The 23,733-nt window shown below is 42.3% G+C and overlaps 16 non-coding genes across 16 annotated transcripts; 3 read left to right on the top strand and 13 right to left on the bottom strand.

The window, feature by feature from the left end:
• Positions 1–200: 200 nt before the first annotated feature.
• Positions 201–315, bottom strand: LOC143730244 (U5 spliceosomal RNA). Its single transcript, XR_013200459.1, has one exon. It is a non-coding gene; the product is annotated as a U5 spliceosomal RNA (small nuclear RNA).
• Positions 316–781: 466 nt separating this feature from the next.
• Positions 782–853, top strand: trnad-guc (transfer RNA aspartic acid (anticodon GUC)). The gene has a single exon. It is a non-coding gene; the product is annotated as a tRNA-Asp (tRNA).
• Positions 854–1,313: 460 nt separating this feature from the next.
• On the bottom strand, positions 1,314–1,428 carry LOC143730280 (U5 spliceosomal RNA). The gene has a single exon (XR_013200491.1). It is a non-coding gene; the product is annotated as a U5 spliceosomal RNA (small nuclear RNA).
• A 989-nt stretch (positions 1,429–2,417) lies between these two features.
• On the bottom strand, positions 2,418–2,532 carry LOC143730363 (U5 spliceosomal RNA). Its single transcript, XR_013200567.1, has one exon. It is a non-coding gene; the product is annotated as a U5 spliceosomal RNA (small nuclear RNA).
• A 981-nt stretch (positions 2,533–3,513) lies between these two features.
• LOC143730304 (U5 spliceosomal RNA) lies at positions 3,514–3,628 on the bottom strand. Its single transcript, XR_013200513.1, has one exon. It is a non-coding gene; the product is annotated as a U5 spliceosomal RNA (small nuclear RNA).
• A 979-nt stretch (positions 3,629–4,607) lies between these two features.
• On the bottom strand, positions 4,608–4,722 carry LOC143730303 (U5 spliceosomal RNA). Its single transcript, XR_013200512.1, has one exon. It is a non-coding gene; the product is annotated as a U5 spliceosomal RNA (small nuclear RNA).
• Positions 4,723–5,709: 987 nt separating this feature from the next.
• Positions 5,710–5,825, bottom strand: LOC143729822 (U5 spliceosomal RNA). The gene has a single exon (XR_013200084.1). It is a non-coding gene; the product is annotated as a U5 spliceosomal RNA (small nuclear RNA).
• Positions 5,826–11,220: 5,395 nt separating this feature from the next.
• LOC143730243 (U5 spliceosomal RNA) lies at positions 11,221–11,335 on the bottom strand. The gene has a single exon (XR_013200458.1). It is a non-coding gene; the product is annotated as a U5 spliceosomal RNA (small nuclear RNA).
• Positions 11,336–12,324: 989 nt separating this feature from the next.
• On the bottom strand, positions 12,325–12,439 carry LOC143730241 (U5 spliceosomal RNA). The gene has a single exon (XR_013200457.1). It is a non-coding gene; the product is annotated as a U5 spliceosomal RNA (small nuclear RNA).
• Positions 12,440–13,419: 980 nt separating this feature from the next.
• LOC143730301 (U5 spliceosomal RNA) lies at positions 13,420–13,534 on the bottom strand. The gene has a single exon (XR_013200510.1). It is a non-coding gene; the product is annotated as a U5 spliceosomal RNA (small nuclear RNA).
• Positions 13,535–14,768: 1,234 nt separating this feature from the next.
• On the top strand, positions 14,769–14,840 carry trnad-guc (transfer RNA aspartic acid (anticodon GUC)). The gene has a single exon. It is a non-coding gene; the product is annotated as a tRNA-Asp (tRNA).
• Positions 14,841–15,294: 454 nt separating this feature from the next.
• LOC143730239 (U5 spliceosomal RNA) lies at positions 15,295–15,409 on the bottom strand. Its single transcript, XR_013200455.1, has one exon. It is a non-coding gene; the product is annotated as a U5 spliceosomal RNA (small nuclear RNA).
• Positions 15,410–16,405: 996 nt separating this feature from the next.
• LOC143730392 (U5 spliceosomal RNA) lies at positions 16,406–16,521 on the bottom strand. The gene has a single exon (XR_013200593.1). It is a non-coding gene; the product is annotated as a U5 spliceosomal RNA (small nuclear RNA).
• Positions 16,522–16,992: 471 nt separating this feature from the next.
• On the top strand, positions 16,993–17,064 carry trnad-guc (transfer RNA aspartic acid (anticodon GUC)). The gene has a single exon. It is a non-coding gene; the product is annotated as a tRNA-Asp (tRNA).
• A 454-nt stretch (positions 17,065–17,518) lies between these two features.
• Positions 17,519–17,634, bottom strand: LOC143730343 (U5 spliceosomal RNA). Its single transcript, XR_013200548.1, has one exon. It is a non-coding gene; the product is annotated as a U5 spliceosomal RNA (small nuclear RNA).
• A 5,799-nt stretch (positions 17,635–23,433) lies between these two features.
• On the bottom strand, positions 23,434–23,548 carry LOC143730238 (U5 spliceosomal RNA). The gene has a single exon (XR_013200454.1). It is a non-coding gene; the product is annotated as a U5 spliceosomal RNA (small nuclear RNA).
• Between the last annotated feature and the right edge of the window lie 185 nt (positions 23,549–23,733).

Below are 23,733 nucleotides of genomic sequence, written 5' to 3'. Positions count from 1 at the left end.
CTTCGTAAAACTTACATTCACACTGCTGACCCAAGACTCGAAGTTGTGAACTGGGAAAGTGTGGATGGTTTGACGACTACCCAGTTCCAGTCTTGGACAAAACAGCCAATTCTTTTAGCCACGCTCGATCTCTGGCCCAGCCTATTGTGGTTCTTTGTTACAAGCTGTCAAACGTCCTCTGTTCTTGAACAAACACATGTAGCTCTGCTGTGAGCAGAGCATCCAAAAATATCAGAAACTCGCAAATGTTCCCCTCCACGGAAATCTTTAGTAAAAGGCGAAAGATTTATGCGTGAATGAAGAGAAACTCGAGCTGTACCCATGAGACGTTGGGACAATGTGTTCGCAAGCACATGCAACCATGCTCAGCAAGGGTAATGTCTGGTGCAGGCTCCTCCCATCCGTTCTTTAAAAAAAAAAACAATAATACAGCCATATCCATTAGAGGAAGGAGCAAATGTAAAAAGAATGTGCCCCATCACCAAATGTCCGCAAACCCTGTCCAAGAGGATGTCACTGAATCGGATAGTATGTCAAAGACCAGTGGTAGTATTCGCATGAGATTTTTATGAACTTCCTGGATGCTAAGTGAAAAAACCCTTCATCTCCTTGGATTGCGGGTGGATACCTCCATAGGAAAGTGTGAGCTCCTTGGCCAAAATAAAGGCCTTAAATAATAATAACTCCATTAATGGAAAGCATATCCAGTATTAAGTGACGTCTCAACGGTTGAGCATAGACAACAGTGCGGTACCGCCCAGAGAAGCAATTAGGTGACCAGTCCTCGTTAGTATAGTGGACAGTATCTCCGCTTGTCACGTGGAAGACCGGGGTTCGAATCCCCGACGGGGAGGCTTCCTCTTTATCACGGCCAAACACTTTTTATATAAGCTCAGGCTTTACCGTGGAAGGCGCTGATAAAGCCAACCTTCTGTTCAAGACTCACTTGATTATGTTTAGCTAATTGCATTTGAAAGATTTTACTTTCAGGAAAGCGTTTGAAATAGGTAGGTAAAAGGTGTTTTTTTGCATGTTTGGCCTGAGTCTTTTTTTTTTTTTTTTTGCATTTACACTGTTCTGACCAGCGTGTTGCATTCCGAACGCTTGGAAACAGAGAATAATTTTGCAAAGCAATCGGTTCAAAGCTTTGTTTCTCCCATCACTACCCTTTTGTGCTTGGTAAAACTTACATTCACACCGCTGTCTTGGACAAAACAGCCAATTCTTTTAGCCACGCTCGATCTGTGGCCCAGCCTATTGTGGTTCTTTGTTACAAGCTGCCAAACGTCCTCTGTTCTTGAACAAACACATGTAGCTCTGCTGTGAGCAGAGCATCCAAAAATATCAGAAACTCGCAAATATTCCCCTCCACGGAAATCTTTAGTAAAAGGCGAAAGATTTATGCGTGAATGAAGAGAAACTCGAGCTGTACCCATGAGACGTTGGGACAATGTGGTCGCAAGCACATGCAACCATGCTCAGCAAGGGTAATGTCTGGTGCAGGCTCCTCCCACCCAGCTTATGTTCTTTTAAAAAAAAAACAATAATACAGCCATATCCATTAGAGGAAGGAGCAAATGTAAAAAGAATGTGCCCCATAACCAAATGTCCGCAAACCCTGTCCAAGAGGATGTCACTGAATCCGATAGTATGTCGAAGACCAGTGGTAGTATTCGCATGAGATTTTTATGAACTTCCTGGATGCTAAATGAACAAACCCTTCATCTCCTTGGATTGCGGGTGGATACCTCCATAGGACAGGGTGAGCTCCTTGGCCAAAATAAAAGGCTTAAATAATAATAACTCCATTAATGGGAAGCATATCCAGTATTAAGTGACGTCTCAACGGTTGAGCATAGACAACAGTACCGTACCGCCCAGAGAAGCAATTGGGATGACCAGTCCTCATTAGTATAGTGGACAGTATCTCCGCCTGTCACGCGGAAGACCGGGGTTCGATTAGTCTTCTTCTTTATCACGACCAAACACCTTGCATAAGCTCAGGCTTTACCGTGGAAGGCGCTGTTAAAGTCAACCTGCCGTTCAAGACTCACTTGATTATGTTTAGCTAATTGCATTTGAAAGATTTTACTTTCAAGAAAGTGTTTGCAATAGGTTTGTAAAAGGTGTTTTTTGAATGTTTGGCCTGAGTCTTTTTTTTTTTGTGGGATTTTCACTGTTCTGACCAGCGTGTTCCGTTCCGAACGCTTGGAAACAGTGAACAATTTTGCGAAGCAATCAGTTCAAAGCTTTGTTTCTCCCATCACTACCCTTTTGTGCTTGGTAAAACTTACATTCACACCGCTGTCTTGGACAAAACAGCCAATTCTTTTAGCCACGCTCGATCTGTGGCCCAGCCTATTGTGGTACTTTGTTACAAGCTGCCAAACGTCCTCTGTTCTTGAACAAACACATGTAGCTCTGCTGTGAGCAGAGCATCCAAAAATATCAGAAACTCGCAAATGTTCCCCTCCACGGAAGTCTTTAGTAAAAGGCGAAAGATTTATGCGTGAATGAAGAGAAACTCGAGCTGTACCCATGAGACGTTGGGACAATGTGGTCCCAAGCACATGCAACCATGCTCAGCAAGGGTAATGTCTGGTGCAGGCTCCTCCCATCCAGCTTATTTTCTTTAAAAAAAAACACAATAATACAGCCATGTCCATTAGAGGAAGGAGCAAATGTAAAAAGAATCTGCCCCATCACCAAATGTCCGCAAACCCTGTCCAAGAGGATGTCATTGAATCCGATAGTATGTCGAAGACCAGTGGTAGTATTCGCATGAGATTTTTATGAACTTCCTGGATGCTAAATGAACAAACCCTTCATCTCCTTGGATTGCGGGTGGATACCTCCATAGGACAGGGTGAGCTCCTTGGCCAAAATAAAAGGCTTAAATAATAATAACTCCATTAATGGAAAGCATTTCCAGTATTAAGTGACGTCTCAACGGTTGAGCATAGACAACAGTACCGTACCGCCCAGAGAAGCAATTGGGATGACCAGTCCTCGTTAGTATAGTGGACAGTATCTCCGCCTGTCACGCGGAAGACCGGGGTTCGATTAGTCTTCTTCTTTATCACGACCAAACACCTTGCATAAGCTCAGGCTTTACCGTGGAAGGCGCTGTTAAAGTCAACCTGCCGTTCAAGACTCACTTGATTATGTTTAGCTAATTGCATTTGAAAGATTTTACTTTCAAGAAAGCGTTTGCAATAGGTTTGTAAAAGGTGTTTTTTGAATGTTTGGCCTGAGTCTTTTTTTTTTGTTGCATTTTCACTGTTCTGACCAGTGTGTTGCGTTCCGAACGCTTGGAAACAGTGAATAATGTTGCGAAACAATCGGTTCAAAGCTTTGTTTTTCCCATCACTACCCTTTTATGCTTGGTAAAACTTATATTCACACCGCTGTCTTGGACAAAACAGTCTTGGCCACGCTCGATCTGTGGCCCAGCCTATTGTGGTACTTTGTTACAAGCTGCCAAACGTCCTCTGTTCTTGAACAAACACATGTTGCTCTGCTGTGAGCAGAGCATCCAAAAATATCAGAAACTCGCAAATGTTCCCCTCCACGGAAATCTTTAGTAAAAGGCGAAAGATTTATGCGTGAATGAAGAGAAACTCGAGCTGTACCCATGAGACGTTGGGACAATGTGGTCCCAAGCACATGCAACCATGCTCAGCAAGGGTAATGTCTGGTGCAGGCTCCTCCCATCCAGCTTATTTTCTTTTTAAAAAAAACAATAATACAGCCATATCCATTAGAGGAAGGAGCAAATGTAAAAAGAATCTGCCCCATCACCAAATGTCCGCAAACCCTGTCCAAGAGGATGTCACTGAATCCGATAATATGTCGAAGACCAGTGGTAGTATTCGCATGAGATTTTTATGAACTTCCTGGATGCTAAATGAACAAACCCTTCATCTCCTTGGATTGCGGGTGGATACCTCCATAGGACAGGGTGAGCTGCTTGGCCAAAATAAAAGGCTTAAATAATAATAACTCCATTAATGGAAAGCATATCCAGTATTAAGTGACGTCTCAACGGTTGAGCATAGACAACAGTACCGTACCGCCCAGAGAAGCAATTGGGATGACCAGTCCTCGTTAGTATAGTGGACAGTATCTCCGCCTGTCACGCGGAAGACCGGGGTTCGATTAGTCTTCTTCTTTATCACGACCAAACACCTTGCATAAGCTCAGGCTTTACCGTGGAAGGCGCTGTTAAAGTCAACCTGCCGTTCAAGACTCACTTGATTATGTTTAGCTAATTGCATTTGAAAGATTTTACTTTCAAGAAAGCGTTTGCAATAGGTTTGTAAAAGGTGTTTTTTGAATGTTTGGCCTGAGTCTTTTTTTTTTTTGCATTTTCACTGTTCTGACCAGTGTGTTGCGTTCCGAACGCTTGGAAACAGTGAATAATGTTGCGAAACAATCGATTCAAAGCTTTGTTTTTCCCATCACTACCCTTTTATGCTTGGTAAAACTTATATTCACACCGCTGTCTTGGACAAAACAGTCTTGGCCACGCTCGATCTGTGGCCCAGCCTATTGTGGTACTTTGTTACAAGCTGCCAAACGTCCTCTGTTCTTGAACAAACACATGTTGCTCTGCTGTGAGCAGAGCATCCAAAAATATCAGAAACTCGCAAATGTTCCCCTCCACGGAAATCTTTAGTAAAAGGCGAAAGATTTATGCGTGAATGAAGAGAAACTCGAGCTGTACCCATGAGACGTTGGGACAATGTGGTCCCAAGCACATGCAACCATGCTCAGCAAGGGTAATGTCTGGTGCAGGCTCCTCCCATCCAGCTTATTTTCTTTTAAAAAAAAACAATAATACAGCCATATCCATTAGAGGAAGGAGCAAATGTAAAAAGAATCTGCCCCATCACCAAATGTCCGCAAACCCTGTCCAAGAGGATGTCACTGAATCCGATAATATGTCGAAGACCAGTGGTAGTATTCGCATGAGATTTTTATGAACTTCCTGGATGCTAAATGAACAAACCCTTCATCTCCTTGGATTGCGGGTGGATACCTCCATAGGACAGGGTGAGCTGCTTGGCCAAAATAAAAGGCTTAAATAATAATAACTCCATTAATGGAAAGCATATCCAGTATTAAGTGACGTCTCAACGGTTGAGCATAGACAACAGTACCGTACCGCCCAGAGAAGCAATTGGGATGACCAGTCCTCGTTAGTATAGTGGACAGTATCTCCGCCTGTCACGCGGAAGACCGGGGTTCGATTAGTCTTCTTCTTTATCACGACCAAACACCTTGCATAAGCTCAGGCTTTACCGTGGAAGGCGCTGTTAAAGTCAACCTGCCGTTCAAGACTCACTTGATTATGTTTAGCTAATTGCATTTGAAAGATTTTACTTTCAAGAAAGCGTTTGCAATAGGTTTGTAAAAGGTGTTTTTTGAATGTTTGGCCTGAGTCTTTTTTTTTTGTGGGATTTTCACTGTTCTGACCAGCGTGTTCCGTTCCAAACGCTTGGAAACAGTGAACAATTTTGCGAAGCAATCAGTTCAAAGCTTTGTTTCTCCCATCACTACCCTTTTGTGCTTGGTAAAACTTACATTCACACCGCTGTCTTGGACAAAACAGCCAATTCTTTTAGCCACGCTCGATCTGTGGCCCAGGCTATTGTGGTACTTTGTTACAAGCTGCCAAACGTCCTCTGTTCTTGAACAAACACATGTAGCTCTGCTGTGAGCAGAGCATTCAAAAATATCAGAAACTCACAAATGTTCCCCTCCACGGAAATCCTTAGTAAAAGGCGAAAGATTTATGCGTGAATGAAGAGAAACTCGAGCTGTACCCATGAGACGTTGGGACAATGTGGTCCCAAGCACATGCAACCATGCTCAGCAAGGGTAATGTCTGGTGCAGGCTCCTCCCATCCAGCTTATTTTCTTTAAAAAAAAAACACAATAATACAGCCATATCCATTAGAGGAAGGAGCAAATGTAAAAAGAATCTGCCCCATGACCAAATGTCCGCAAACCCTGTCCAAGAGGATGTCACTGAATCCGCTAGTATGTCGAAGACCAGTGGTAGTATTCGCATGAGATTTTTATGAACTTCCTGGATGCTAAATGAACAAACCCTTCATCTCCTTGGATTGCGGGTGGATACCTCCATAGGACAGGGTGAGCTCCTTGGCCAAAATAAAAGGCTTAAATAATAATAACTCCATTAATGGAAAGCATATCCAGTATTAAGTGACGTATTAACGGTTGAGCATAGACAACAGTACCGTACCGCCCAGAGAAGCAACTGTAATGACCAGTCCTTGTTAGTATAGTGGACAGTATCTCCCCCTGTCATGCGGAAGACCGGGGTTCGATTCCCCGACGGGGAGTCTTCTTCTTTATCACGACCAAACACCTTGCATAAGCTCAGGCTTTACCGTGGAAGGCGCTGTTAAAGTCAACCTGCCGTTCAATTCAATTCAATTCAATTCAAATTTATTTGTATAGCGCTTTTCACAATACACATTGTCTTAAAGCAGCTTTACAGAAATTGCATTTCGGAAATGTACATAGAAAAATACAGTTAGTTAATCATGTATTAATTTATGGCATAACATATCGCCGGCTTTGAGTCGTCTCTTCACAGGCGTCGAGTCGTCTCTTCACAGGCGTTGGGGCATCTGAAGTCTCCGTGAGAGGCTGGATACAAACTGGAGCTGACGAATGCTATTTACCTCGGGACTAGCGTCCCGAGATAACAGCAGAAAGGCAGATGGGAAATAATTAGCATAGCTGATGTTCATAATGTTAATGCATTCGAACTGATTCAGCAGTAGTATCAAAGGTTAAGCATTAAGTGAATGCTTGGTTAAAGAGATGCGTCTTTAATCTAGTTTTAAACTGGGACAGCGAGTCTGAGGCTCGTACAATATCAGGAAGGCTATTCCAGAGTTAAGGAGCTAAATGCGAGAACGCCCTCCCTCCTTTAGTGGACTTAGATATCCTAGGAATGACCAGAAGCCTCGAATTTAGTGATCTTAAAGAGCGCGATGGATTGTATGGCGATAGAAGGTCTGTTAAATACACAGGAGCTAAACCATTTAGGGCTTTATAGGTCAGTAGGAATACTTTGTAATTGATACGTAACTTAATAGGTAACCAGTGTAGAGATGATAAAATAGGTGTTATATGATCATATTTTCTTGATCTAGTAAGAACTCTAGCAGCTGCATTTTGCACTAACTGTAGCTTGTTGATTGAGGATGCAGGACAGCCAGCTAATAAAGCATTACAGTAATCTAGTCTCGAGGTCATGAATGCATGAACTAACCTTTCTGCATCAGAAACAGATAGCATGTTGCGTAGCTTAGCAATGTTTCTAAGGTGGAAAAAGGCTGTTCTTGTAATATATGAAATATGATTTTCGAAAGTCAAGTTGCGGTCTAGTATAACACCCAGGTCTTTTACTGTAGTGGATAAAGTAACAGGACATCCTTCTAAATTAAAGTTGTATTGTAAGGGATTTTGTGGGTAGTTTTTTGGACCAATAAGTAGTACCTCCGTTTTATCTGAATTTAATAGCAGGAAATTACACGTCATCCAGCATTTTATATCATTTAGACACTCTGTCAATTTAGATAAGTTAGTGTTTTCATCTGTTCGTGATGAGATATATAATTGAGTGTCATCAGCATAACAGTGGAAATTAATTCCATGTTTTCTTATAATATTACCAAGTGGCAGCATATATATTGAGAATAGCAGAGGGCCTAACACCGATCCTTGCGGCACTCCATAGTCTACTGACGTTATCTTTGATTTTTCCCCATTTAAACAGACAAAATGGTAACGGTCTGATAAGTACGATCTAAACCAGCTTAATGCCTGTCCCTGAACACCAGTGTAGTTTTGTAGTCGACCCAAGAGTATTTTATGATCGATAGTATCGAACGCAGCACTAAGATCGAGTAGAACTAGTATTGAAATACAGCCTTGGTCAGAAGCTAAAAGTAAATCATTTGTAATTTTAACTAGCGCAGTTTCTGTGGTATGATGCGGTCTGAATCCCGACTGGAATTTTTCATAGATATCATTTTCTTGTAAGAAAGAGCACAATTGAGCGGACACAATTTTTTCTAGTATTTTAGACATAAATGGAAGATTTGAGATGGGTCTGTAATTTGCTAAGTTATTTGGATCTAATTGCGGTTTCTTAATGAGAGGTTTTATTACTGCCAGCTTGAATATTCTTGGAACATGACCTAAAGATAAAGACGAGTTAATAATATTAAGAAGAGGCTCTTCGACTACAGGTAACACTTCTTTCAGTAGTTTAGTGGGTATTGGATCTAATAAACATGCTGTTGGTTTAGATGCAATGATAAGTTTATTTAGCTCTTCCTGTCCTATAGTTGTAAAGCGGTGTAGTTGTTCTAGAGGGGCCATAATTGAGGCTGAATCATAAGACATCATAGAGGATTGTATATTTACAATTGTGTTTCGGATGCTTTCTATTTTCTCATTGAAGTAATTCATAAAATCATTACTACTATATTGTAATGGAATATTTTGCTCTGGTGATGTTTGTTTATTTGTTAGTCTAGCCACGGTGTTGAATAAAAACCTTGGATTATTTTGGTTATTTTCTATTAGTTTGCGGAGATTCTCAGCCCTGGCTGCTTTTAGAGCCTTTTTATAATGTGACATACTGTCTTTCCACGCGATTCTAAAGACCTCTAAATTAGTTTGTTTCCATTTACGCTCTAAGTTACGAGTTTCTCTCTTGATTGCATGCGTAGCACTGTTGTACCATGGTGCTTTAGTTTTCTCTCTAACCTTTTTTAATCTAATTGGTGCAACAATATCTAGTGTACTAGAGAACATGGTGCTCAAACTGCTAGTCATTTCCTCTAGTTCATCTGTTTGTTTGGGTGCACTGCGCAGCTGAGATAGATCAGGTAAGCTATTTGAGAATCTATCTATAGTGGTTGGAAGGATTGTTCTGCCTGGTCTATAACGTGGCGCAACATGATAAATTTCAGCAGTACGTATTATACAAGTTACCATGTAATGATCAGTGAGATCATCACTTTGCGGTATAATATTTATATCAGTTGGATTGGTTCCATATGATATAATTAAATCTAGTGTATGATTTAGACGATGAGTGGGACCACTGACGTTTTGCGTGACCCCAAAGGAGTTTAATAAATCTGTAAACGCAGTCCCTAACGCATCATTTGTATTATCTACGTGTATGTTAAAGTCTCCAACAATTATTGCTTTATCGACATTGACCAATAGATCTGAGAGAAAGTAGGCAAACTCTTTTAGGAAGTCAGCATAGGGCCCTGGAGGTCTATATAGGGTAGCCAAGGCTAGAGATAATATGGATTTGTTTCTTGCATCTAAGAGCGTAACATTTAGCACAAGTACTTCAAACGAATTAAACCTGTGACCTGTTTTCTGAGTAACATTAAGAATATCTCTATAGATTGTTGCAACACCGCCGCCACGACCGATCAGACGGGGCTCATGCTTATAACAGTATCCTGGTGGAGTAGACTCATTTAGACCGAAATAATCATTTGGTTTAAGCCAGGTTTCAGTAAGGCAAAGTACATCGAAACTATTATCTGTGACCATTTCATTTACAATAACCACCTTAGGTGTGAGCGATCTAATGTTTAGAAGACCTAGCTTTAGAAATTTGTTTTTGTTCACTGATATTTAGATTTTCTGGTTTAATTACAATAAGATTTTTGCTAGATCCTACACTAGATTTATTGTTTGGCCTCACTAAGCGAGGAATAGACACAGTTTCTATATAATGTTCTACACTACTTATATCAATTAAGTTGGGACAGCAAAGACTGTGATTTGGACTTTGACTTACTAGTCATATGGTGTGTAACGTCTTGGAGATGTTGTCCGACAGAACAGCCGCTCCGATTCTGCTGGGGTGCAGGCCATCAGCACGGTAGAGCCTAGGTCGCTCCCAGAACAGATTCCAATTATTTACAAAGAGCAGTTTCTGTTCATTACACCATGACATTAACCATTCATTTAGAGCAAATAATCTACTGAGCCTTTCTTGTCCTAGTCGGTACGTGGGAAGCGGTCCAGACACGATGATCGTTGCTTCAGGCGATGTGCTGCGAACCGTCTCGATCAGGCTTCTGTAGTCCTTCTTCAGAACCTCCGTCTGCCGCAGCCTGATGTCGTTCGTCCCCGCGTGTAGGACCACAGCTCCGACGCGCTCGTCACCGTTCAGGATCTCGGGAATCTATGCACCGACATCAAGAACACGCGCACCAGGAAAGCAGTGAGTGCGCACCTTACGCTTACCTGAGGTAGCACGGACATGACGGACCATGGAAGTACCGATGATCACGGCGGCGTCACGTTCCGGCTCGCGAAGAGGGGAGAAGCGGTTCCGGGTGGAGATCTCGAAGACCGGGAGGGGCGGGCAAATGCAACCATGCTCAGCAAGGGTAATGTCTGGTGCAGGCTCCTCCCATCCAGCTTATTTTCTTTAAAAAAAAAACAATAATACAGTCATATCCATTAGAGGAAGGAGCAAATGTAAATAGAATCTGCCCCATCACCAAATGTCCGCAAACCCTGTCCGAGAGGATGTCACTGAATCCGATAGTATGTCGAAGACCAGTGGTAGTATTCGCATGAGATTTTTATGAACTTCCTGGATGCTTAAATCTCTGCAGTATCTCCGCCTGTCACGCGGAAGACCGGGGTTCGATTCCCCGACGGGGAGTCTTCTTCTTTATCACGACCAAACACCTTGCATAAGCTCGGGCTTTACCGTGGAAGGTGCTGTTAAAGTCAACCTGCCGTTCAAGACTCGCTTGATTATTTTTAGCTAATTGCATTTGAAAGATTTTACTTTCAAGAAAGCGTTTGCAATAGGTTTGTAAAAGGTGTTTTTTGAATGTTTGGCCTGAGTCTTTTTTTTTTTGTGGGATTTTCACTGTTCTGACCAGCGTGTTCCGTTCCGAACGCTTGGAAACAGTGAATAATGTTGCGAAGCAATCAGTTCAAAGCTTTGTTTATCCCATCACTACCCTTTTGTGCTTGGTAAAACTTACATTCACACCGCTGTCTTGGACAAAACAGCCAAGTGGCTAAAATTCTTTTAGCCACGCTCGATCTGTGGCCCAGCCTATTGTGGTACTTTGTTACAAGCTGCCAAACATCCTCTGTTCTTGAACAAACACATGTAGCTCTGCTGTGAGCAGAGCATCCAAAAATATCAGAAACTCGCAAATGTTCCCCTCCACGGAAATCTTTAGTAAAAGGCGAAAGATTTATGCGTGAATGAAGAGAAACTCGAGCTGTACCCATGAGACGTTGGGACAATGTGGTCCCAAGCACATGCAACCATGCTCAGCAAGGGTAATGTCTGGTGCAGGCTCCTCCCATCCAGCTTATTTTCTTTAAAAAAAAAAACAATAATACAGCCATATCCATTAGAGGAAGGAGCAAATGTAAAAAGAATCTGCCCCATGACCAAATGTCCGCAAACCCTGTCCAAGAGGATGTCACTGAATCCGATAGTATGTCGAAGACCAGTGGTAGTATTCGCATGAGATTTTTATGAACTTCCTGGATGCTAAATGAACAAACCCTTCATCTCCTTGGATTGCGGGTGGATACCTCCATAGGACAGGGTGAGCTCCTTGGCCAAAATAAAAGGCTTAAATAATAATAACTCCATTAATGGAAAGCATATCCAGTATTAAGTGACGTCTCAACGGTTGAGCATAGACAACAGTACCGTACCGCCCAGAGAAGCAATTGGGATGACCAGTCCTCATTAGTATAGTGGACAGTATCTCCGCCTGTCACGCGGAAGACCGGGGTTCGATTAGTCTTCTTCTTTATCACGACCAAACACCTTGCATAAGCTCAGGCTTTACCGTGGAAGGCGCTGTTAAAGTCAACCTGCCGTTCAAGACTCACTTGATTATGTTTAGCTAATTGCATTTGAAAGATTTTACTTTCAAGAAAGCGTTTGCAATAGGTTTGTAAAAGGTGTTTTTTGAATGTTTGGCCTGAGTCTTTTTTTTTTTGTGGGATTTTCACTGTTCTGACCAGCGTGTTCCGTTCCGAACGCTTGGAAACAGTGAACAATTTTGCGAAGCAATCAGTTCAAAGCTTTGTTTCTCCCATCACTACCCTTTTGTGCTTGGTAAAACTTACATTCACACCGCTGTCTTGGACAAAACAGCCAATTCTTTTAGCCACGCTCGATCTGTGGCCCAGCCTATTGTGGTACTTTGTTACAAGCTGCCAAACGTCCTCTGTTCTTGAACAAACACATGTAGCTCTGCTGTGAGCAGAGCATCCAAAAATATCAGAAACTCGCAAATGTTCCCCTCCACGGAAATCTTTAGTAAAAGGCGAAAGATTTATGCGTGAATGAAGAGAAACTCGAGCTGTACCCATGAGACGTTGGGACAATGTGGTCCCAAGCACATGCAACCATGCTCAGCAAGGGTAATGTCTGGTGCAGGCTCCTCCCATCCAGCTTATTTTCTTTAAAAAAAAACACAATAATACAGCCATATCCATTAGAGGAAGGAGCAAATGTAAAAAGAATCTGCCCCATCACCAAATGTCCGCAAACCCTGTCCAAGAGGATGTCACTGAATCCGATAGTATGTCGAAGACCAGTGGTAGAATTCGCATGAGATTTTTATGAACTTCCTGGATGCTAAATGAACAAACCCTTCATCTCCTTGGATTGCGGGTGGATACCTCCATAGGACAGGGTGAGCTCCTTGGCCAAAATAAAAGGCTTAAATAATAATAACTCCATTAATGGAAAGCATATCCAGTATTAAGTGACGTCTCAACGGTTGAGCATAGACAACAGTACCGTACCGCCCAGAGAAGCAATTGGGATGACCAGTCCTCGTTAGTATAGTGGACAGTATCTCCGCCTGTCACGCGGAAGACCGGGGTTCGATTAGTCTTCTTCTTTATCACGACCAAACACCTTGCATAAGCTCAGGCTTTACCGTGGAAGGCGCTGTTAAAGTCAACCTGCCGTTCAAGACTCACTTGATTATGTTTAGCTAATTGCATTTGAAAGATTTTACTTTCAAGAAAGCGTTTGCATTAGGTTTGTAAAAGGTGTTTTTTGAATGTTTGGCCTGAGTCTTTTTTTTTGTTGCATTTTCACTGTTCTGACCAGTGTGTTGCGTTCCGAACGCTTGGAAACAGTGAATAATGTTGCGAAACAATCGGTTCAAAGCTTTGTTTTTCCCATCACTACCCTTTTATGCTTGGTAAAACTTATATTCACACCGCTGTCTTGGACAAAACAGTCTTGGCCACGCTCGATCTGTGGCCCAGCCTATTGTGGTACTTTGTTACAAGCTGCCAAACGTCCTCTGTTCTTGAACAAACACATGTTGCTCTGCTGTGAGCAGAGCATCCAAAAATATCAGAAACTCGCAAATGTTCCCCTCCACGGAAATCTTTAGTAAAAGGCGAAAGATTTATGCGTGAATGAAGAGAAACTCGAGCTGTACCCATGAGACGTTGGGACAATGTGGTCCCAAGCACATGCAACCATGCTCAGCAAGGGTAATGTCTGGTGCAGGCTCCTCCCATCCAGCTTATTTTCTTTAAAAAAAAAACAATAATACAGCCATATCCATTAGAGGAAGGAGCAAATGTAAAAAGAATCTGCCCCATGACCAAATGTCCGCAAACCCTGTCCAAGAGGATGTCACTGAATCCGATAATATGTCGAAGACCAGTGGTAGTATTCGCATGAGATTTTTATGAACTTCCTGGATGCTAAATGAACAAACCTTCATCTCCTTGGATTGCGGGTGGATACCTCCATAGGACAGGGTGAGCTGCTTGGCCAAAATAAAAGGCTTAAATAATAATAACTCCATTAATGGAAAGCATATCCAGTATTAAGTGACGTCTCAACGGTTGAGCATAGACAACAGTACCGTACCGCCCAGAGAAGCAATTGGGATGACCAGTCCTCGTTAGTATAGTGGACAGTATCTCCGCCTGTCACGCGGAAGACCGGGGTTCGATTAGTCTTCTTCTTTATCACGACCAAACACCTTGCATAAGCTTAGGCTTTACCGTGGAAGGCGCTGTTAAAGTCAACCTGCCGTTCAAGACTCACTTGATTATGTTCAGCTAATTGCATTTGAAAGATTTTACTTTCAAGAAAGCGTTTGCAATAGGTTTGTAAAAGGTGTTTTTTGAATGTTTGGCCTGAGTCTTTTTTTTTGTTGCATTTTCACTGTTCTCACCAGTGTGTTGCGTTCCGAACGCTTGGAAACAGTGAATAATGTTGCGAAACAATCGGTTCAAAGCTTTGTTTCTCCCATCACTACCCTTTTGTGCTTGGTAAAACTTACATTCACACTACTGACACAAGACTCGAAGTTGTGAACTGGGAAAGTGTGGATGGTTTGACGACTACCCAGTTCCAGTCTTGGACAAAACAGCCAATTCTTTTAGCCACGCTCAATCTCTGGCCCAACCTATTGTGGTACTTTGTTACAAGCTGCCAAACGTCCTCTGTTCTTGAACAAACACATGTAGCTCTGCTGTGAGCAAGACAATTCTTGGATACCTCCATAGGACAGGGTGAGCTCTTTGGCCAAAATAAAAGGTTTAAATAATAATAACTCCATTAATGGAAAGCATATCCAGTATTAAGTGACGTCTCAACGGTTGAGCATAGACAACAGTAACACACCGCCCAGAGAAGCAACTGTGATGACCAGTCCTCGTTAGTATAGTGGACAGTATCTCTGCCTGTCACGCGGAAGACCGGGGTTCGATTCCCCGACGGGGAGTCTTCTTCTTTATCACGACCAAACACCTTGCATAAGCTCGGGCTTTACCGTGGAAGGTGCTGTTAAAGTCAACCTGCCGTTCAAGACTCGCTTGATTATGTTTAGCTAATTGCATTTGAAAGATTTTACTTTCAAGAAAGCGTTTGCAATAGGTTTGTAAAAGGTGTTTTTTGAATGTTTGGCCTGACTCTTTTTTTTTGTGTGGGATTTTCACTGTTCTGACCAGCGTGTTCCATTCCGAACGCTTGGAAACAGTAAATAATTTTGCGAAGCAATCAGTTCAAAGCTTTGTTTCTCCCATCACTACCCTTTTGTGCTTGGTAAAACTTACATTCACACCGCTGTCTTGGACAAAACAGCCAATTCTTTTAGCCACGCTCGATCTGTGGCCCAGCCTATTGTGGTACTTTGTTACAAGCTGCCAAATGTCCTCTGTTCTTGAACAAACACATGTAGCTCTGCTGTGAGCAGAGCATCCAAAAATATCAGAAACTCGCAAATGTTCCCCTCCACGGAAATCTTTAGTAAAAGGCGAAAGATTTATGCGTGAATGAAGAGAAACTCGAGCTGTACCCATGAGACGTTGGGACAATGTACTCCCAAGCACATGCAACCATGCTCAGCAAGGGTAATGTCTGGTGCAGGCTCCTCCCATCCAGCTTATTTTCTTAAAAAAAAAAAACAATAATACAGCCATATCCATTAGAGGAAGGAGCAAATGTAAAAAGAATCTGCCCCATCACCAAATGTCCGCAAACCCTGTCCAAGAGGATGTCACTGAATCCGATAGTATGTCGAAGACCAGTGGTAGTATTCGCATGAGATTTTTATGAACTTCCTGGATGCTAAATGAACAAACCCTTCATCTCCTTGGATTGCGGGTGGATACCTCCATAGGACAGGGTGAGCTCCTTGGCCAAATTAAAAGGCTTAAATAATTATAACTCCATTAATGGAAAGCATATCCAGTATTAAGTGACGTCTCAACGGTTGAGCATAGACAACAGTACCGTACCGCCCAGAGAAGCCACTGAAATGACCATCTGTTAGTATAGTGGACAGTATCTCCGCCTGTCACGCGGAAGACCGGGGTTCAATTCCCCGACGGGGAGTCTTCTCCTTTATCACGACCAAACACCTTGCATAAGCTCAGGCTTTACCGTGGAAGGCGCTGTTAAAGTCAACCTGCCGTTCAAGACTCACTTGATTATGTTTAGCTAATTGCATTTGAAAGATTTTACTTTCAAGAAAGCGTTTGCAATAGGTTTGTAAAAGGTGTTTTTTGAATGTTTGGCCTGAGTCTTTTTTTTTTTTGGCATTTTCACTGTTCTGACCAGCGTGTTCCGTTCCGAACGCTTGGAAACAGTGAATAATTTTGCGAAGCAATCAGTTCAAAGCTTTGTTTCTCCCATCACTACCCTTTTGTGCTTGGTAAAACTTACATTCACACCGCTGTCTTGGACAAAACAGCCAATTCTTTTAGCCACGCTCGATCTGTGGCCCAGCCTATTGTGGTACTTTGTTACAAGCTGCCAAACGTCCTCTGTTCTTGAACAAACACATGTAGCTCTGCTGTGAGCAGAGCATCCTAAAATATCAGAAACTCTCAAATGTTCCCCTCCACAGAAATCTTTAGTAAAAGGCGAAAGATTTATACGTGAATGAAGAGAAACTCGAGCTGTACCCATGAGACTTGGGACAATGTGATCGCAAGCACATGCAACCAAGCTCAGCAAGGGTAATGTCTGGTGCAGGCTCCTCCCATCCAGCTTATTTTCTTTAAAAAAAAAACAATAATACAGCCATATCCATTAGAGGAAGGAGCAAATGTAAAAAGAATCTGCCCCATCACCAAATGTCCGCAAACCCTGTCCAAGAGGATGTCACTGAATCCGATAGTATGTCGAAGACCAGTGGTAGTATTCGCATGAGATTTTTATGAACTTCCTGGATGCTAAATGAACAAACCCTTCATCTCCTTGGATTGCGGGTGGATACCTCAATAGGACAGGGTGAGCTCCTTGGCCAAAATAAAAGGCTTAAATAATTATAACTCCATTAATGGAAAGCATATCCAGTATTAAGTGACGTCTCAACGGTTGAGCATAGACAACAGTACCGTACCGCCCAGAGAAGCCACTGTGATGACCAGTCCTCGTTAGTATAGTGGACAGTATCTCCGCCTGTCACGCGGAAGACCGGGGTTCAATTCCCCGACGGGGAGTCTTCTCCTTTATCACGACCAAACACCTTGCATAAGCTCAGGCTTTACCGTGGAAGGCGCTGTTAAAGTCAACCTGCCGTTCAAGACTCACTTGATTATGTTTAGCTAATTGCATTTGAAAGATTTTACTTTCAAGAAAGCGTTTGCAATAGGTTTGTAAAAGGTGTTTTTTGAATGTTTGGCCTGAGTCTTTTTTTTTTGTGGCATTTTCACTGTTCTGACCAGCGTGTTCAGTTCCGAACGCTTGGAAACAGTGAATCATTTTGCGAAGCAATCAGTTCAAAGATTTGTTTCTCCCATCCCTACCCTTTTATGCTTGGTAAAACTTACATTCACACCGCTTGTCTTGGACAAAACAGCCAATTCTTTTAGCCACGCTCGATCTGTGGCCCAGCCTATTGTGGTACTTTGTTACAAGCTGCCAAACGTCCTCTGTTCTTGAACAAACACATGTAGCTCTGCTGTGAGCAGAGCATCCAAAAATATCAGAAACTCTAAAATGTTCCCCTCCACGGAAATCTTTAGTAAAAGGCGAAACATTTATGCGTGAATGAAGAGAAACTCGAGCTGTACCCATGAGACGTTGGTACAATGTGGTCGCAAGCACATGCAACCATGCTCAGCAAGGGTAATGTCTGGTGCAGGCTCCTCCCATCCAGCTTATTTTCTTTTAAAAAAAAAACAATAATACAGCCATATCCATTAGAGGAAGGAGCAAATGTAAAAAGAATCTGCCCCATCACCAAATGTCCGCAAACCCTGTCCAAGAGGATGTCACTGAATCCGATAGTATGTCGAAGACCAGTGGTAGTATTCGCATGAGATTTTTATGAACTTCCTGGATGCTAAATGAACAAACCCTTCATCTCCTTGGATTGCGGGTGGATACCTCCATAGGACAGGGTGAGCTCCTTGGCCAAAATAAAAGGCTTAAATAATAATAACTCCATTAATGGAAAGCATATCCAGTATTAAGTGACGTCTCAACGGTTGAGCATAGACAACAGTACCGTACCGCCCAGAGAAGCAATTGGCATGACCAGTCCTCGTCAGTATAGTGGACAGTATCTCCGCCTGTCACGCGGAAGACCGGGGTTCGATTAGTCTTCTTCTTTATCACGACCAAACACCTTGCATAAGCTCAGGCTTTACCGTGGAAGGCGCTGTTAAAGTCAACCTGCCGTTCAAGACTCACTTGATTATGTTTAGCTAATTGCAATTGAAAGATTTTACTTTCAAGAAAGCGTTTGCAATAGGTTTGTAAAAGGTGTTTTTTGAATGTTTGGCCTGAGTCTTTTTTTTATGTTGCATTTTCACTGTTCTGACCAGTGTGTTGCGTTCCGAACGCTTGGAAACAGTGAATAATGTTGCGAAACAATCGGTTCAAAGCTTTGTTTCTCCCATCACTACCCTTTTGTGCTTGGTAAAACTTACATTCACACTGCTGACACAAGACTCGAAGTTGTGAACTGGGAAAGTGTGGATGGTTTGACGACTACCCAGTTCCAGTCTTGGACAAAACAGCCAATTCTTTTAGCCACGCTCAATCTCTGGCCCAACCTATTGTGGTACTTTGTTACAAGCTGCCAAACGTCCTCTGTTCTTGAACAAACACATGTAGCTCTGCTGTGAGCAAGACAATTCTTGGATACCTCCATAGGACAGGGTGAGGTCTTTGGCCAAAATAAAAGGTTTAAATTGCTTAATGTATTAAGCCCAAACGGTTGCTTGGGCTTAATACATGGCTGCAAAAAACCTGTAATATAAAAGGAGTGAACTTTATTGACAACTTCAATCTTTTCTGGAGTCAGGGGCAACTGTTTCAACGGGATGGCCACCACCCAAACAAACTTGGTTCAAGAGTGCTAAAGGACAATATCTACTTCTCCCTCCGTCATCCTTCTGCAATGTGTGCCAATCCACTCAACCGGAATGGCACACACACACCTGGATACAGTATGAATGACCACAGGATTTCACTTCAGCCCCTGAATGGACATGCGGTTGACACATCACACAAGGACAGTGATAACACTACTCAGCCACAACAACCTCTGCTCACGGACACAATCTCAGCTGAGCCCTGCCCACAGAGCTCAACACAGACAGACTGTGACATACCAGCACTGCTCCAAGATACAGCACCGAAGGACGACTTTCTGGAAAACAGCCAGGGAAACCAGGACAGCATATTACAGCCTCCAATAACACCAGAGCAAAAATCACTCTCACCGGAAACATTATCACTCTCTCCAGCATCTCCACTTCTGTGCTTCTCAGAGAAAATGGAACAACTGGTGCATGCTGGAACTAGACTATCCCACTCTTTTGCTGCGAGCCCCCAGATACCAACCAAAAAACGCCAGGCCCCACAACCACCAAAGCCTACGGGCCCAGCTCGCCCTCCCCCTCCTCCTGTGAGAGCTCTTCGGCCTCTGCCACAGCGCCAGGGCACACACCCTCCTCCGGCGGCTCGAGGTGAACCAAAAACAACTGATACCAGCTCTCAGTGATATGTGTCGGGTCCCCGCTATGATAACAATAACTTTCTCAAATGTTTACAGAACAAGCGGGAACCCAGTGTGCCTGTATCTTTTTCTATTGCTGTTCGATTACATGATAGAAAGTCTAAGGCCTTCAAAAGCCGTACAGCAAACCCATCTAATCTGGTACCTATTACACGACATACCAAGATTGCTGTGGGGACAAAAAGTAAGACTGTTAAGTTAGCACTTTTAAACATCCGCTCACTTAAAAATAAATCACTTTTAGTCAACGACTTAATAACCACATACAACCTGGATTTTATGTTGCTAAATGAAACTTGGCTAGAAGAAAGTTGCAGTGCAACAGTCCTCAATGAAACAGCCCCTCCTAACTTTACTTTTATGAGTGTCTGCAGAGCTGTCAGAAGAGGCGGAGGTTTAGCTGCTCTTTATAAAGATGTCTATCAATGTAAGCAAATATCATTTGGGAATTACCCGTCTTTCGAATATCTGGGTATTGTGTTAAAAGGTGCTCCACGCATTTTACTTATCATTGTTTACAGGCCTCCAAAATACTCTCCAGCTTTTGCTGAGAACTTAACAGAACTGTTATCAACAATTTCCTCAGAGTTTGACTGCTTTGCCATTGCTGGAGATTTTAACATCCACATAGATAATGCAGAAAACAATATGGCAAAAGAAATCAAAACTGTTTTAAAAACTTTTGATCTGACTCAGCATGTACATGGAGCCACACATAATCGTGGACACACTCTAGATATACTTATCAGTAAGGGTCTAAACATTTCATCAATTGTTATTAAGGATGTAGCACTGTCTGATCATTTTTGTATTTTCTTTGATATATTGATCTCTCCTGCCATTGAAGCTAGATCTGTGTCTGTCAAGAAGAGATGCTTAAATGAGAACACTAGTGTACTATTTATGAAGGCTATATCTTTAACACCAAGCATATCTGCTGACTCTGTTGATTTTCTCCTTGATTCTTTTAACTCAAAAGTTAAGAGTGTAATTGATGATATTGCTCCTGTGAAAGTCAGGAAGAAGAGTGGCAGACAAAAAGCACCTTGGAGAAACTCAACAGCAGTGCAAAATATGAAAAGACAATGCAGAAAAGCAGAGCGCATGTGGCGGAAGACAAAACTTGTAGTCCATTATAACATCTACAAAGACAGCATCCATGCTTTCAATAAGGAACTAAGCAAAGCTAGACAGACTTTTTTCTCGAATATTATAAACAGCAATATAAACAACATGCGCACTCTTTTTGCTACTGTAGAGAGACTGACAAACCCCCCAAGCCAGATTCCCAGTGAAATGCTCTCAGTGAGAAAGTGCAGTGAGTTTGCTTCTTTCTTCTCTGACAAAATCAATAATATCAGAAAGGTGATCAGCTCATCCTTGAGTTGCGCTGGTGTCAGGCAGATCAGACAACAGCACGAGAAAGTAGCCACTATGTCTGATTTCGAAGAAATTGATGGCAAAATTTTGGAAGAAACCGTACAGCAACTAAAAACATCAACCTGCGCCCTTGATGCACTTCCCACATCTTTTTTCAAAAATGTGTTACACAGCTTAGAAGCAGATCTCCTAGAAGTGGTAAATGCCTCAATTCTCTCTGGGAGTTTTCCGACCTCCCTGAAAACTGCTGTTGTCAAGCCCCTCCTGAAAAAGAGCAATCTGGATAAGACCATATTAAACAACTATAGACCGATCTCAAATCTTCCTTTCATAGGCAAGATCATTGAAAAAGTTGTCTTCAATCAGCTGAACAAATTCTTAAGCTCGAATGGATACTTTGACCATTTTCAATCTGGTTTCCGACCGCACCACAGTACAGAGACCGCGCTCATAAAGATAATAAATGATATTCGCTTAAATACTGATACAGGCAAATTATCAGTGCTGGTACTACTCGACCTCAGTGCTGCATTTGACACTGTCGATCACAAAATACTTCTTGACAGGCTGGAAAACTGGGTCGGGCTTTCTGGGATAGTCCTAAAATGGTTCAGGTCATACTTAGGAGGCAGAGGTTATTATGTGAGTATAGGAGACCATAAGTCTGAGTGGACATCCATGACATGCGGAGTCCCTCAAGGCTCAATTCTTGCGCCACTCCTATTCAACCTGTACATGCTCCCAATGAGCCAAATAATGAGAAAGAACCAAATCGCTTACCATAGCTATGCAGACGACACACAGCTCTACTTATCCCTATCGCCTAACGATTACAGCCCCATTGACTCCCTTTGCCAATGCATTGATGAAGTAAACAATTGGATGTGCCAAAACTTTCTTCAGTTAAACATAGACAAAACTGAAGTCATTGCGTTTGGAAACAAAGATGAAGTTCTCAAGGTGAACGCATACCTTCAGTCTAGGGGTCAAACAACTAAAAATCAAGTCAGGAATCTGGGTGTGTCTCTGGAGTCAGACCTTAGTTTCAGTAGTCATGTCAAAGCAATAACTAAATCAGCATATTATCACCTGAAAAATATTGCAAGAATTAGATGCTTTGTTTCCAGTCAAGACTTAGAAAAACTTGTGCATGCTTTCATCACCAGTAGGGTGGATTATTGTAATGGACTTCTCACTGGCCTTCCCAAAAAGACCATAAGACAGTTGCAGCTCATACAGAACGCTGCTGCTAGGATTCTGAGCAGAACCAGAAAATATGAACACATCACACCAGTCCTCAGGTCTTTACACTGGCTGCCAGTTACATTTAGGATTGATTTTAAAGTATTATTACTGGTATATAAATCATTCAATGGCCTAGGACCTCAATACATTGCAGATATGCTCAGTGAATATAAACCCAACAGATCACTCAGATCATTAGGATCACATCGGCTAGAAATACCAAGGGTTCACTCGAAGCACGGCGAGTCTGCTTTTAGCTACTATGCCAGCCGCAGGTGGAATCAGCTTCCAGAAGAGATCAGATGTGCTCCTACAGTAGTCACATTCAAATCCAGACTCAAAACACATCTGTTTAACTGTGCATTTACTGAATGAGCACTGTGCCACTGTTCGTCAGACTGTTTGCACTGTATTTTATTTTATGTTTTAATTATTCTGATTTCTGTATTTTATCTTTTATTCTAAACTGTTTTAATTATTCTGATTTCTTTTGATTATTTTAATTTCTTCTATGTAAAGCACTTTGAATTACCATTGTGTATGAAATGTGCTATATAAATAAACTTGCCTTGCCTTGCCTAAATAATAATAACTCCATTAACGGAAAGCATATCCAGTATTACGTGACGTCTCAACGGTTGAGCATAGACAACAGTAACACACCGCCCAGAGAAGAAAGTGTGATGACCAGTCCCCGTTAGTATAGTGGACAGTCTCTCCGCCTGTCACGCGGAAGACTGGGGTTCGATTCCCCGACGGGGAGTATTCTTCTTTATCACGACCAAACACCTTGCATAAGCTCGGGCTTTACCGTGGAAGGTGCTGTTAAGGTCAACCTGCCGTTCAAGACTCGCTTGATTATTTGTAGCTAATTGCATTTGAAAGATTTTACTTTCAAGAAAGCGTTTGCAATAGGTTTGTAAAAGGTGTTATTTGAATGTTTGGCCTGAGTCTTTTTTTTTTGTGGGATTTTCACTGTTCTGACCAGCCTGTTCCGTTCCGAACGATTGGAAACAGTGAATAATTTTGCGAAGCAATCAGTTCAAAGCTTTGTTTCTCCCATCACTACCCTTTTGTGCTTGGTAAAACTTATATTCACACCGCTGTCTTGGACAAAACAGCCAATTCTTTTAGCCACGCTCGATCTGTGGCCCAGCCTATTGTGGTACTTTGTTACAAGCTGCCAAACGTCCTCTGTTCTTGAACAAACACATGTAGCTCTGCTGTGAGCAGAGCATCCAAAAATATCAGAAACTCGCAAATGTTCCCCTCCACGGAAATCTTTAGTAAAAGGCGAAAGATTTATGCGTGAATGAAGAGAAACTCGAGCTGTACCCATGAGACGTTGGGACAATGTGCTCCCAAGCACATGCAACCATGCTCAGCAAGGGTAATGTCTGGTGCAGGCTCCTCCCATCCAGCTTATTTTCTTAAAAAACAAAAACAATAATACAGCCATATCCATTAGAGGAAGGAGCAAATGTAAAAAGAATCTGCCCCATGACCAAATGTCCGC

This window comes from Siphateles boraxobius, unplaced genomic scaffold, assembly GCF_051911475.1.
Source record: "Siphateles boraxobius isolate OS27281-9 unplaced genomic scaffold, OSU_SipBor_1 8, whole genome shotgun sequence".
NCBI classification, from domain to species: Eukaryota; Metazoa; Chordata; class Actinopteri; order Cypriniformes; family Leuciscidae; genus Siphateles; species Siphateles boraxobius.
The sequence above is the reverse complement of the archived record's forward strand: the minus strand, read 5'-3'. Positions and strand labels throughout refer to the sequence as shown.